General features: G+C 44.9%; 1 pseudogene across 1 annotated transcript; it reads left to right on the plus strand.

The window, feature by feature from the left end:
• Positions 1-355: 355 nt before the first annotated feature.
• LOC128585689 (glyceraldehyde-3-phosphate dehydrogenase-like) lies at positions 356-1,443 on the plus strand (annotated as a pseudogene). The gene has a single exon (XR_008380087.1). The product of XR_008380087.1 is annotated as a glyceraldehyde-3-phosphate dehydrogenase-like (transcript).
• Positions 1,444-13,395: the final 11,952 nt, after the last annotated feature.

Raw genomic sequence — 13,395 nt, forward strand, 5'->3', positions numbered from 1 at the left:
TATGTCGCATCATCCTAGGGTGAAAGACAAAAGGGCAGGAGCATCAGGGCTGAACTCAACCTTTTATCAGGGACCCATTCCTGCAACAACTGACTCCCAAGATGACGGCATTAATCCATTCATGACGCGAGAGCTCCCATGACCCAGTCGCATCATAACATCCCACCTGTCAACACTGTTGCATTGGAGATTAAGTTTTCAACACGTCATAGGCCAGGTGCAGTGGCTCACACCTGTAATCCTAGCACTCTGGGAGGTGGAGGCATGTGGACTGCCTGAGCTCACGAGTTCAAGACCAGCCTGAGCCAGAGCGAGACCCCATCTCTAAAAATAGCCTGCTCTCTGGTCCTCCTGTTCATCAGACAGCCACTTCTTCTAGTGCAGCGTCAGCCGCATCCCCGAGGCACCAGGGTGAAAGTGAAGGTCAGAATAAACGGCTTTGGTCGTATTGGGCGCCTGGTCACCAGGGCTGCTTCTAACTCTGGCAAAGTGGATATTGTCGCCATCAATGACCCCTTCATTGACCTCAACTACATGGTCTACATGTTCCAGTATGATTCCACCCATGGCAAATTCCATGGCACAGTCAAGGCTGAGAACGGGAAGGTTGTCATCAATGGAAATCCCATAACCATCTTCCAGGAGCCAGATCCCACCAAAATCAAATGGGGTGAGGCAGGCACAGAGTATGTTGTGGAGTCCACTGGTGTCTTCACCACCATGGAGAAGGCTGGGGCTCACCTACAGGGGGGTGCCAAAAGGGTCGTCATCTCTGCCCCTTCTGCTGATGCCCCCATGTTTGTGATGGGTGTGAACCATGAGAAGTACGAAAACAGCCTCTGCATTGTCAGCAATGCCTCCTGCACCACCAACTGCTTAGCCCCCTTGGCTAAGGTCATCCATGACAACTTTGGCATCATGGAGGGACTCATGACCACAGTCCATGCCATCACTGCCACCCAGAAGACTGTGGATGGCCCCTCTGGGAAGTTGTGGTGTGATGGTCGCGGGGCTCTCCAGAACATCATCCCTGCCTCAACTGGCGCAGCCAAGGCTGTGGGCAAGGTCATCCCTGAGCTGAATGGGAAGCTTACTGGCATGGCCTTCCGGGTACCCACTGCCAACGTGTCGGTCATGGATCTCACCTACCGTCTAGAGAAGGCTGCCAAATACGAGGATATCAAGAAGGTGGTGAAGCAGGCATCAGAGGGCCCCCTCAAGGGCATCCTGGGCTACACCGAGCACCAGGTCGTCTCCTCTGACTTCAACGGTGACACCCATTCTTCCACCTTTGATGCTGCGGCTGCATTGCCCTCAACGACCACTTTGTCAAACTCATTGCCTGGTATGATAATAAATTGGGCTACAGCAACAGGGTGGTGGATCTTATGGCCCACATGGCCTCCAAGGAGTAAGAACCCTCAGAACACAAGCCCCAGCCAGAGCACGAGAGGAAGAGAAAGGCCCTTAGCTGCGGGGGTGCCCCTGCCTACTCAGTCCCCCACCTCACTGAGAATCTCCCCTCGACAGTTTCCACACCAGACCCCCTAAGAACAAGAGGGGCCTGAGGAGCCCCACCTTGTCATGTAACATCAATAAAGTTCCCTGAATTCAAAAAAAAATAAAAAATAAAAAGAGCCGGTCATTGTGGCGGCCACCTGTAGTCCTAGCTACTTGGGAGGCTGAGGCAAGAGAATCGCTTAAGCCAGTGGTTCTCAACCTTTCTAATGCCACGAACCTTTAATACAGTTTCTCATGTTGTGGTGACCCCCAACCATAAAATTATTTTCGTTGCTACTTCATGACTGTAATTTTGCTATTATGAATCGTAATGTAAATATCTGATATGCAGGATGGTCTTAGGCGACCCCTGTGAAAGGGTCGTTCCACCCCCAAAGGAGTCGCGACCAACAGGTTGAGAACCAATGGCTTAAGCCCAAGAGTTTGAGGTTGCTGTGAGTAGTGATGCCGCTGCACTCTACTGAGGGTGACAAAGTCAAATTCTGTCGCCAAAAAAAAAAAGTTTTCAAACATACCAATTTGGGAGACACATTAAAACCACAGCAGTCCTCAATAAGGAATGTGGGACTGTTTTAGTTGCACAGGGGTAAGGAATCTATGCTCAGCTTCTCAGTATTTTTTTTTTTTTTTTTTTTGTAGAGACAGAGTTTCACTTTATTGCCCTCAGTAGAGTGCCGTGGCGTCACACAGCTCACAGCAACCTCCAACTCCTGGGCTTAGGCGATTCTCCTGCCTCAGCCTCCCGAGTGGCTGGGACTACAGGTGCCCACCACAACGCCCAGCTATTTTTTGTTGTTGTTGTTGCAGTTTGGCCGGGGCTGGGTTTGAACCCGCCACCCTCGGCATATGGGGCTAGTGCCCTACTCACTGAGCCACAGGCACCGCCCCTTCTCAGTATTTTGTATTTCTTTTTTATTAAATCATAGCTGTGTAAATTAATGAAATCATGGGGTACAGTGTGCTGCTTTTATATACAATTTCAAATATTTTCATCAAACTGATTAACATAGCCTTCATGGCATTTTCTTAGTTATTATGTTAAGACATTTATGCTCTACCTTTAGTAAGTTTCACATGTACCCTTGTAAGATGCACCGTAGGTGTGGTCCCACCAATTACCCTCCCTCCACCCATCCTCCCCCCCTTCCTTTCCCCATATTGTTGGGCTATAATTCTGTTATAGCTTTTATATGAAAGCTATAAATTAGTTTTATAGTAGGACTGAGTACATTGGATACATTTTCTTTCATTCTTGAGATACTTTGCTAAGAAGAATATGTTCTAGCTCCATCCACGTAAACATGAAAGAGGTAAAGTCTCCTTCTTTCTTTAAGGCTGCATAATATTCCATGGTGTACATATACCACAATTTATTAATCCATTTATAGGTTGATGGGCACTTGGGCTTCTTCCACAACTTAGCAATTATGAATTGGGCTGCAATAAACATTCTGGTACAAATATCTTTGTTATAATGTGATTTTTGGTCTTATGGATATATACCTACCCTGTTTCCTCGAAAATAAGACAGTGTCTTATTTTAAGGTGTGCTCCCAAAGATGTGCTAGGTCTTATTTTCAGGGGACGTCTTATCTTTCCTGTAAGTAGGTCTTATTTTCAGAGGATGTCTTATTTTTGGGAAAACAGGGTAGTAGAGGAATTGTAGGATCAAATGCAGGTCCATTTTTAGATCTCTAAGTGTTCTCCAAACATCTTTCCAAAAGGAACGTATTAGTTTGCATTCCCACCAACAGTGTAGAAGTGTTCCCTTTTCTCCACATCCATGCCAACATCTCTGGTTTTGGGATTTTGTGATGTGGGCTAACTGGAGTTAGATGATATCTCAAAGTAGTTTTGATTTGCATTTCTCTGATGATTAAGGATGATGAGCATTTTTTTCATATGTCTGTAGGCCATGTGCCTGTGTTCTTCAGAGAAGTTTCTCTTCAAGTCCCTTGCCCAGCCTGCAATGGGATCACTTGTTCTTTTCTTGCTAATACATTGGAGTTCTCTGTGGATTCTGGTTATTAAACCTTTGTCAGAGACAACCTGCAAATACCTTCTCCCATTCTGAGGGCTGTCTGCTTGCTTTACTTACTGTGTTCTTGGCTGTGCAGAAGCTTTTTAGTTTGATCAGGTCCCAGTAATGTATATTTGGTGTTGCTTAACTTGTCCAGGGGGTCCTCCTCATAAAATATTCTCCCAGGCCGATTTCTTCAAGTGTTTTCCCTGCACTTTCTTCTAGTTTTTTTATAGTTTCATGTCTTAAGTTTAAATCTTTAATCCAGTGAGAGTCTATCTTTGTTAATGGTGAAAGGTGTGGGTCCTGTTTCAGTCTTCTACAGGTCACTAGCCAGTTCACCCAGCACCATTTGTTAAATAGGGAATCCTTTCCCCACTGAATGTTTTCAATTGGCTTGTCAACGATTAAATAACGGTAAGTAGCTGGGTTCATCTCCTGGTTCTCTATTCTGTTCCATACATCTACCTCTCTGTTTTTGTGCCAGTACCATGCTGTTTTGATCACTATCGATTTATACTATAGTCTGAGGTCTGGTCTGGTGATTCCTCCTGCTTTGTTTTTATTTCTGAGTAATGTCTTGGCTATTCGAGGTTTTTTTCTGATTCCATATAGAACAAAGTATTATTTTTTCGAGATCTTTAAAGTATGACAGTGGAGCTTTAATAGGGATTGCATTAAAATTGTATATTGCTTTGGGTAATATGGACATTTTAACAATGTTGATTCTTCCCAGCCATGAGCATGGTATGTTTTTCCATTTGTTAACATCTTTAGCTATTTATTTTCTCAGAGTTTCATAGTTCTCTTCATAGAGATTTTTCACATCCTTTGTTAAACTCCCAAATATTTCATCTTCTGTGGCACTACTGTGAACGGAATAGAGTCCTTGACTGTTTTTTCAGCATGACTATTATTGGTATATATAAAGGCTACCAATTTATGAGTGTTGATTTTGTAACCTGAGATGCTGCTGTATTCCTTGATCACTTCTAAGAATTTTGTAGTAGAATCCCTGGTGTTTTCCAGATATACAATCATATCATCTGCGAAGAATGAAAGTTTGATCTCTTCTGACCCTATCTGGATACCCTTGGTCACATTTTCTTGCCTAATTGTGGTGGCTAAGACTTCCATTACAATGTTAAAGAGCAGTGGAGACAGCAGGCAACCTTGCCTGGTTCCTGATCTGAGTGGAAATATTTTCAATTTAACTCCATTCAATACAATATTGGCTGTGGGTTTGCTATAGATGACCTCTATCAGTTTAAGAAACGTCCCTTCTATAAACCAATTTTTTTTTTTTTTTTGAGACTTGAGTCTCAAGCTATCACCCTGGGTAGAGTGCTGTAGCATCATAGCTCACAGCAATCTCCAACTCGGGCTCAAGCAATTCTCTTGCCTCGGTTTTTCTATTTTTTTTTTTTTTTTTTTTGTAGAGACAGAGTTTCACTTTATTGCCCTCAGTAGAGTGCCGTGGCGTCACACGGCTCACAGCAACCTCTAACTCCTGGGCTTAGGCGATTCTCTTGCCTCAGCCTCCCGAGTAGCTGGGACTACAGGCGCCCGCCACAACACCCGGCTATTTTTTTGTTGCAGTTTGGCCGGGGCTCGGTTTGAACCTGCCACCCTCGGCATATGGGGCTGGCGCCCTACTCACTGAGCCACAGGCGCCGCCCTAAACCAATTTTCTTAAGTGTTCTGATCATGAAAGGATGGTGGATATTATCAAAAGGTTTTCTGCATCAATTGAGAGAATCATGTGGTCTTTGGTTTTTAATTTGTATTTTTTGTTTTGGTTAACTTGAAACTTAGACTGGTCGTTGGGACTAAAAGGGTTCAATCTTTTTAGTTTATTCAAAAAGATGAAAAATCATCTCTGTGTGACCATAAATAGTCATCTGATGCCTTCGAAGAATTCATTTTAAATATATCCATGTGGGCTGGGTGCAATGGCTCACATCTATAATCCTAGCACTCTGGGATGCTGATGTGAAGATTCCTTTAGCTCAGGAGTTCAGGACCAGCCTGAGCAAGAGCGAGACCCCATCTTTATTAAAGATAAAAAAATTAGATAGGCTTTGTCGTGTGGACCTATAGTCCCAAGTAATTGGGAGGCTGAGGCAGGAGGATACTTGAACCCAGGAGACTGAGGTTGCTGTGAGCTAGGCTGACTCCATGGCACTCTAACCTGGGGCAACAGAGTGAGACTCTGTTTCAAAAACTGTGTGTGTTGGCTCGGCACCTGTAGCTCAAGCTGTTAAGGCACCAGTCACATACACAAGAGCTGGAAGGTTCGAATCCAGTCTGGGCCTGCCAAACAACAATGACAACTACAACCAAAAAAATAGTTGGTGGGCGGCGCCTATGGCTCAACGGAGTAGGGCGCCAGCCCCATATGGCAGAGGTGGCAGGTTCAAACCCAGCCCCAGCCAAAAACTGCAAAAAAAAAGAAAAAAAAAATAGCTGGTGTTGTGGCAGGTGCCTCTAGTCCCAGCTACTTGAGAGGCTGAGGCAAGAAAATTGTGTAAGCCCAGGAGTTGGAGGTTACTGAGAGCTGTGATGCCAAGGCCCTCCACCCAGGACAACAGCTTGATGCTCTGTCTCAAAAAAAAAAAAAGAAAAGAAAAGAAAAAGTGTGTGTACCCTATTTTAAAAATACTTGCTCCAGGGCGGTGCCTGTGGCTCAGTGAGTAGGGGTCTGGCCCCATATACCGAAGGTGGAGGGTTAGAACCCTGGCCAAACTGCAACAACAACAAAAACATAGCCAGGCATTGTGGCTGGTGCCTGTAGTCCCAGCTACTCAGGAGGCTGAGGCAAGAGAATTGCCTAAGCCCAAGAGCTGGAGGTTGCTGTGAGCTGTGACGCCACAGCACTCTACCGAGGGTGACAAAGTAAGACTCTGTCTCTAAAAAAAAAAAAAAAAAAATACTTGCTCCAGGCAGTACCTGTAGCTCAGTGAGTAGGGTGCCAGCCACATACACCAAGGCAGGCAGGTTAGAACCCCATCTGGGTCTGCTAAACAACAATGACAACTGCAACAAAAAAATACCTGAGCATTGTGGCAGGCGCCTATAGTCCTAGCTACTTGGGAGGCTAAGGCAAGAGAATCGCTTAAGCCCAAGAGTTTGAGGTTGCTCTGAGCTGTGATGCCATGGCACTCTTCCAAGGATGACATAGTGAGACTCTGTCTCAAAAAAAATTTTTTTTGCTTCCTAAGATCTCAAGTTTACAGAACAGATGGCTAAGGGTATCATCATTTGCAAAACAAAAAGAAATCTTCTATTCACCAGGATTAGCTTCTCTGGAACTTGGGGGGACATCAGTGTTTAGGAAATGCATTCAGTTGTTACAGCAAAGCACACCTTTGGAATGCTCATTTAAAAAGTACTATCCAGTTCAGGCATGGTGGCTCATGACTTAATTCTAGCACTTGGGGAGGCTGAGGCGGGTGGATTACCCTGAACTCAGAGGTTCGAGACCAGCCTGAACCAGAGTGAGACCCCTATCTCTACAAAAAAAAAAAAAAAAAAAAAACCGGCCTTGTGGCAGTTGCCTGTAGTCCCAGCTACTTGGGAGGCTGAGGCAAGAGGATTATTTGAGCCCAAGAGTTGGAGGTTGCTGTGAGCTATGACGCCAATAGCACTCTACCGAGGGCCACAAAGTGAAACTCTGTCCCAATAAAAAATAAATAAATAAAAGGCGGGGGGGAAGAAAATTAAAAAAAAAGAAGTACTTTCCATCCAGGCTTGCATTGAGTACCTCTATCTATTCTTTCATTCCTTTGCCTACCAAAGAAGGAAGAAAAGTTCTTAACCACTTGCTCTTTGTCATTGGAACTGAGAAGTTGCAGAGCACGGTAGCCATTGGAACTGCCTCCTTGAAGGCAAGTTACTTAACATAGGCGTTGAGCTTTTGCTTCATCTGTGAAACGGGGCTAATGCTAGTATTCATAGGGCAGCAGTAGATTAAATGAGTTACTACATAGGAGTTAGCTTTTGCAAGATAATACAATTCATACAACTTTTCCATAGCACTTTTTTTTATTTGAGACAGAGTCTCTATCACCCTTGATAGAGTGCCATGAGATCATTGTAGCTCACAGCAACCTCAAACTCTGGGGCTCAAGCAATCCTCCTGCCGCAGCCTCCTGAGCTGCCTGCCATGGTGCCCAGTTACCCCGTTTCCCCGAAAATAAAATAGTGTCTTATTTTAAGGTGTGCTCCCAAACATGCGCTAGGTCTTATTTTCAGGGGACGTCTTAGCTTTCCTGTGAGTAGGTCTTATTTTCGGAGGATGTCTTATTTTCGGGGAAACAGGGTAGTTTTTCTATTTTTTTTTTCTTTTTTTGTTTATGACACAGAGTCTCACTATATCACCCTCGGTAGAGTGCCGTTTGTCACAGCTCACAACAACCTCCAACTCTTGGGCTTAAGAGATTCTCTTGACTTACTTATGCCTCCCACGTAGCTGGGACTACAGGTCCCCCCCACAATGCCCAGCTATTTTTTTGTTGCAGTTGTCATTGTTGTTTTTAGCAGACCCAGGCTGGGTTCAAACCCACCATCCCAGTGCTTGTGGCTGGCACCCTACCCACTGAGCTATGGGCGCCGAGCTTAGTTTTGCTATGTTGAGTAGAGGTGGGATCTCACCGTTGCTCAGGTTTGTCTCTAACTCCTGACCTCAAGCAATCCACCCACTTCAGCCTCCCAGAGTGCTGGGATTACATGCCTGAGCCCCTGTACCCTGCCTCCATTGCACTTTTAACTCTATCAGTCCCAATCTGCACTTAGATATGAATGATGATAAGAATAAAAGGTTATCTGAGAAACAATGAGATTTCAACCTCACTTGAAGGTTTAACTCAATTTGTTGCATTTTTAAAACTAGAAACAGGCCATGAGACAGACAGGGTTTAAATGTAGCAGACTTTTGCTGTTTTATTATATTTTGTTATGTGAAATATCAACATTCCACTCCATTCCATTTATACATTTATAATGTATAAACTCTGTTTTAAAGACCCTCCCCCCTTTAGGGCTGCGCCTGTGGCTCAGTTGGTAGGGCGCCGGCCCCATATACCGAGGGTGACGGGTTCAAACCCGGCCCAGGCCAAACTGCAACCAAAAAATAGCCGGGCGTTGTGGCGGGCGCCTGTAGTCCCAGCTACTCGGGAGGCTGAGGCAAGAGAATCGCTTAAGCCCAGGAGTTGGAGGTTGCTGTGAGCTGTGTGAGGCCACGGCACTCTACCAAGGGCCATAAAGTGAGACTCTGTCTCTACAAAAAAAAAAAAAAGACCCCCCTTTAGAATTCAGTTGAACCAATAAAGGAAGGGGTTGGAAATGGGGAGGCTGGGGGATGGAATATTTTAAGGAGCCTGGTCAGGCCAGTTCATGTCTTCAAAAAATATTAATTGAGCTCTGACCTTGTACAAACCAGGCAATGTGCTAAGTGCTGGGGTAAATGAGGTGCACTTGATTTCTAGCAACAGGTTCAATCCATGCTTTGTTTTCTGTTCCTACCCTCTACTCTCCGCCGCCGTTTTGCCAGGCCCCATTCTGCAGAGGGGCAGTGGAGAGTGGGAGGACGTCCAGAGAACATGACAGGTATCTAAGTTCTCATAGATGGGGGCCTGAGGGACCTTCACTTCTAATCAGCACCATTTCTCCCCCAACCTTCTATCCCTCTCTTGCTCTTCCCCTTTTCCTCTGTACCCACAGATTGGCATTAAAGGGCACAGCTTGTACTCATTTGCTTATTCTTATTTAGCCTTCTAAGTGTTCTGATGTCTTTTTTCCTGATTACAAAAGTAACACATGTTCATCATTACACAAAAGTCAAATACTACAGAAATGCATGCCCTTTGAAAACATGTCAACTCTGTACCGACTTTCCTTTTAGCTCAGAGTAAAAGGAAAAGTCTTTAAAGGGCCTGATTTGTCCTTACCTCCCTGCTCCCACGTCCTCTAATTTTTGCCTCATTTTCTATGAAGCTGATCCTTCTGCTCAGAGTGCTCTCCCCTGGATTCAAGCCTAGCTTCTGCATCAGTCACCCCAGACTGCCCTGACAATACCATTGGGTGCAGACAGACAACAGAAACTTATTTTCTTAGAGCGCTGGAGGCTGGAAGTCCAAGATCAAAGTTCTGGCCAGTGTGGCTTCTGGTGAGGGCTCTCTCCCTGGCCTGCAGTCAGCTGCTGTTTTGCTGTGTCCCCACATGCCTTTCCTTGGTGTGTGCTTTGGGATGAGGGAAGGATAAAGGAGCACTCTACCGTATCTCTTCTTAAAAAGATGCTAATCCTATCAGATCAGGACCCCATCCTGATGACCCCTTTTGACCTTAATTTCTTCTAAGAGGCCCCGTCTCTAAATACAGCCACACTGAGGGTTAGGACACTAAAATAAGAATTTGGGGGAGAACACATTTTGTCCACAAGAGCTTCCTTCTTCAAATCATAGTTTAAACATCACCTTCGTGGAGAGGCTTTCTCTGGTCTTCTTAAAAACACCAATTTATGATTTCTCACCATTCTGTGAGGCCATCTGGGTTCCCTGGGGACACCCAGGAGGCTGCACTCATCTGGCAGCTCCCGACTGGGACCAGAAGGTGGAAAAACGCTTCATTTGCATGACTGGGGCCTCAGTGGGGCTGTTAGCAGGGCCCCTCTCTTCAAGGGGTATCTCATTCTTCTATAATCTAGTCTAAGCTTCCTTACACAGCAGTTCAGATGTTTCCAAAGAACTAAAGTGACAGCTTCAATGCCTCTCATGGCCTTGGCTCCTGGCTGGGTAAGTTGGGAAAAGGGGTGAGGACTTAAGAAGATAAGATTTATCAAGACTCACCATTGTAACAATCTGCCACACCATCCTACTTAAAATTGCAACTCTACTTTTATCTTTGGCTAACAAAATATAAGCTACACAAACAGATATATCTGTTTTTGTTAATGAATTTGTCTCCATCACTTAGAACCTGGCCAATGGTAGGTGCTTAATAAATATCTGTTAAACGACTGAACACGATAACTTGAAAATATTTTCCAGAATACTTCATCCTTAAAAAGTCATTCTCATAAAAGATCTCATTGCACTTTTTTTTTTTTTGAGACAGAGTCTCACTATGTCGCCCTCGGTAGAGTGCCGTGGCATCACAGCTCACAGCAACCTCAAACTCTTGGGCTTAAGGGATTGACTTACCTCAGCCCCCCAAATAGCTGGAACTACAGGCACCCACCACAACACCCAGCTATTATTTTTGGTTGCAGTTATCATTATTATTTAGCAGGCCCGGACCGGACTCAAACCCTCCAGCCTTGGTATATGTGGCTGGCGTCCTATTCAATGAGCTATAGGCGCTGAGCCTCATTTCACTTTTTATAGCAACCTCAGCCAGGTACAGTGGCTCACACCTGTAATCCTAGCACTTTGGGAGGACAAGGCAGGGGGATTGCTTGAGGACAATAGTTCAAGAGCAAGACCTTGTCTCTACAAAAAATAGAAAAATTAGCCTGGTGTGGTGGTGCACATAGTGCCTATAGTCCCAGCCACTAGGGAGGCTCCAGCAGGAGGATCATTTGAGCCTCAGAGTTTAAAGTTGCAGTGAACTATGATGATGCTACTATACTATAGCCCAGGTGACAGAGAGAGATACCCTATCTCAAAACAAAAACAAACCCCCCACCCAAACAAACAAATAAAAACCTTACTAAGCAGGTAGAGCAAATATCATTGACCCCACTTTATAGATGAGGAAATTGAGGCCTAGACAGGGTAAATGACCTTCCCAAGGTCACACAGATAAGAAATAAGCTTCTGACTTCATATCCTGGGCTTTCTACCAGTCATCACACACCTTTCCAGCTGAAATGCCTCCTCATCCTCTTCTATTTCCCTCCTCAAAGCTTTGTGCTTGAGAAACTCTGTAGATGGTTTTACTTAGCTAATTTTGTGCCATTGGATCAAGAGGAGAAGAAAGCATTTATTTTTCTGATATCTCCCCATGGAGGCCAAAACCTAAAGGTCTCAATGATTCAGAGCCATCAAGTCACAAAATGATAAAGGTGTCAGGACCTTTGCTTATGGACCTTAACCCTAGACAATATTGCACAGTTTGCCTCAAGTTAAACTTTAAAGCCACACACCTACCCAGTGGTTGCCAGGTTGTTTCAGTCAGGATAAACCTCGATCTGAGCCTGTAGCAAGTAGAAAACAATCCCTCCTCAAGCTTTTTGCTGCTACTCCATCCCAGGTTTGGTTAATGAGCCAATCTCAATATCATAAGGGAAACGATACCACACACAAAATAATACTCTGCTCAGTACACTGAAAAAGTGCCTTGGAGCCTGGCATGGTGGTTCGTTCATGCCTGTAATCCCAGTACCCAGTACTTTAAGAGGCCAAGGCAGGAGGATTGGTTGACCCCAAGAGTTCAAGACCATGCTAAGCAACATAGCAAGACCTTATTTCAGTAAGAACAGCAACAAAATTAGCCAAGCATGGTGATATGTGCCTATGTCCTAGCTATTCTGGAGGCTGAGGCAGGATGATCATTGATCATTTGAGCCCAGGAGTTGGAGGCTACAGTGAACTATAATCACACCACTGCACTCCAGCTTGGGTGATGAATAAGACGCTGTCTCTAAAATGTAATCTGATGATTTAGAGGACAGGTGATAAGAAGGAATGTTTGGCCCCTTTAAGAAAAGCTGCTTGTGGGTGGCGCCTGCGGCTCAGTCGGTAAGGCGCTGGCCCCATATACCGAGGGTGGCGGGTTCAAACCCAGCCCCGGCTGAACTGCAACCAAAAAATAGCTGGGCGTTGTGGCAGGCGCCTGTAGTCCCAGCTGCTAGGGAGGCTGAGGCAAGAGAATCGCTTAAGCCCAGGAGTTGGAGGTTGCTGTGAGCTGTGTGATGCCACGGCACTCTACTGAGGGCCATAAAGTGAGACTCTGTCTCTACAAAAAAAAAAAAAAAGAAAGAAAAGCTGCTTGCACATGGTAGCTAGAAGCAATTATTATTATTATTATTTTTAAGACAGAGTTTCAAGCTGTCGCCCTAGGTAGAGTGCTGTGGCATCCCAGCGCACAGCAACCTCCAACTCCTGGACTTAGGCAATTCTCTTACCTCAGTCTCCCAAGTAGCTGGGACAGGTACCTGCCACAACGCCCGGCTGTTTGTGTTGTTGTTGTTGCAGTTTGACCAGGACCGGGTTCGCACCCACTACCTTCGGTATATGGGGCTGGCGCCCTACCCACTGAGTCAGAGGCACTGCCCAGAAGCAATTATTTTATTTTATTTTATTTTATTTATTTTATTTTATTTTTTGAGACAGACTCTCACTCTGTCCCCCTGGCATGAATGCCATGGTGTCATCATAGCTCACAGCAACCTCAAATTCTTGGGCTCAAATAATCCTCTTGCCTGATTTCTCAAGTAACGGGGACTACAGGCCCCCGCCACAATACTCAGCTAGTTTTTCTATTTTCAGTAGAGATAGGGTCTTGCTCTTGCTCAGACTGGCCTCAAACTTCCATCAAATATTTATTAATGAGACAGTCTAGAATGGTGGTGAAACAGTGGTGAACAATATAAATGTAGCCCTGGCTATCATGGAGCTTACAGCCTAGGAGGGAAATAAGACTCTGTCTCAATAAAATAAAATAAAATAAAATAAAACAACAAAGATGCTAGTTAACGAAGTATTTTCATCTGAAGTTACTTGCCATTAAAAAATAAGTGGCACTGGTTTGGCACCTGTAGCACAGTGATTGCAGTGACGGCCACATACACCCACGCTTGCAGGTTTGAAACCAGCCTGGGCCTGCTAAAGAACAATGACGACTGCAACAAAAAA

Source organism: Nycticebus coucang, chromosome 5, assembly GCF_027406575.1.
Source record: "Nycticebus coucang isolate mNycCou1 chromosome 5, mNycCou1.pri, whole genome shotgun sequence".
In the NCBI taxonomy this organism is placed as follows: domain Eukaryota; kingdom Metazoa; phylum Chordata; class Mammalia; order Primates; family Lorisidae; genus Nycticebus; species Nycticebus coucang.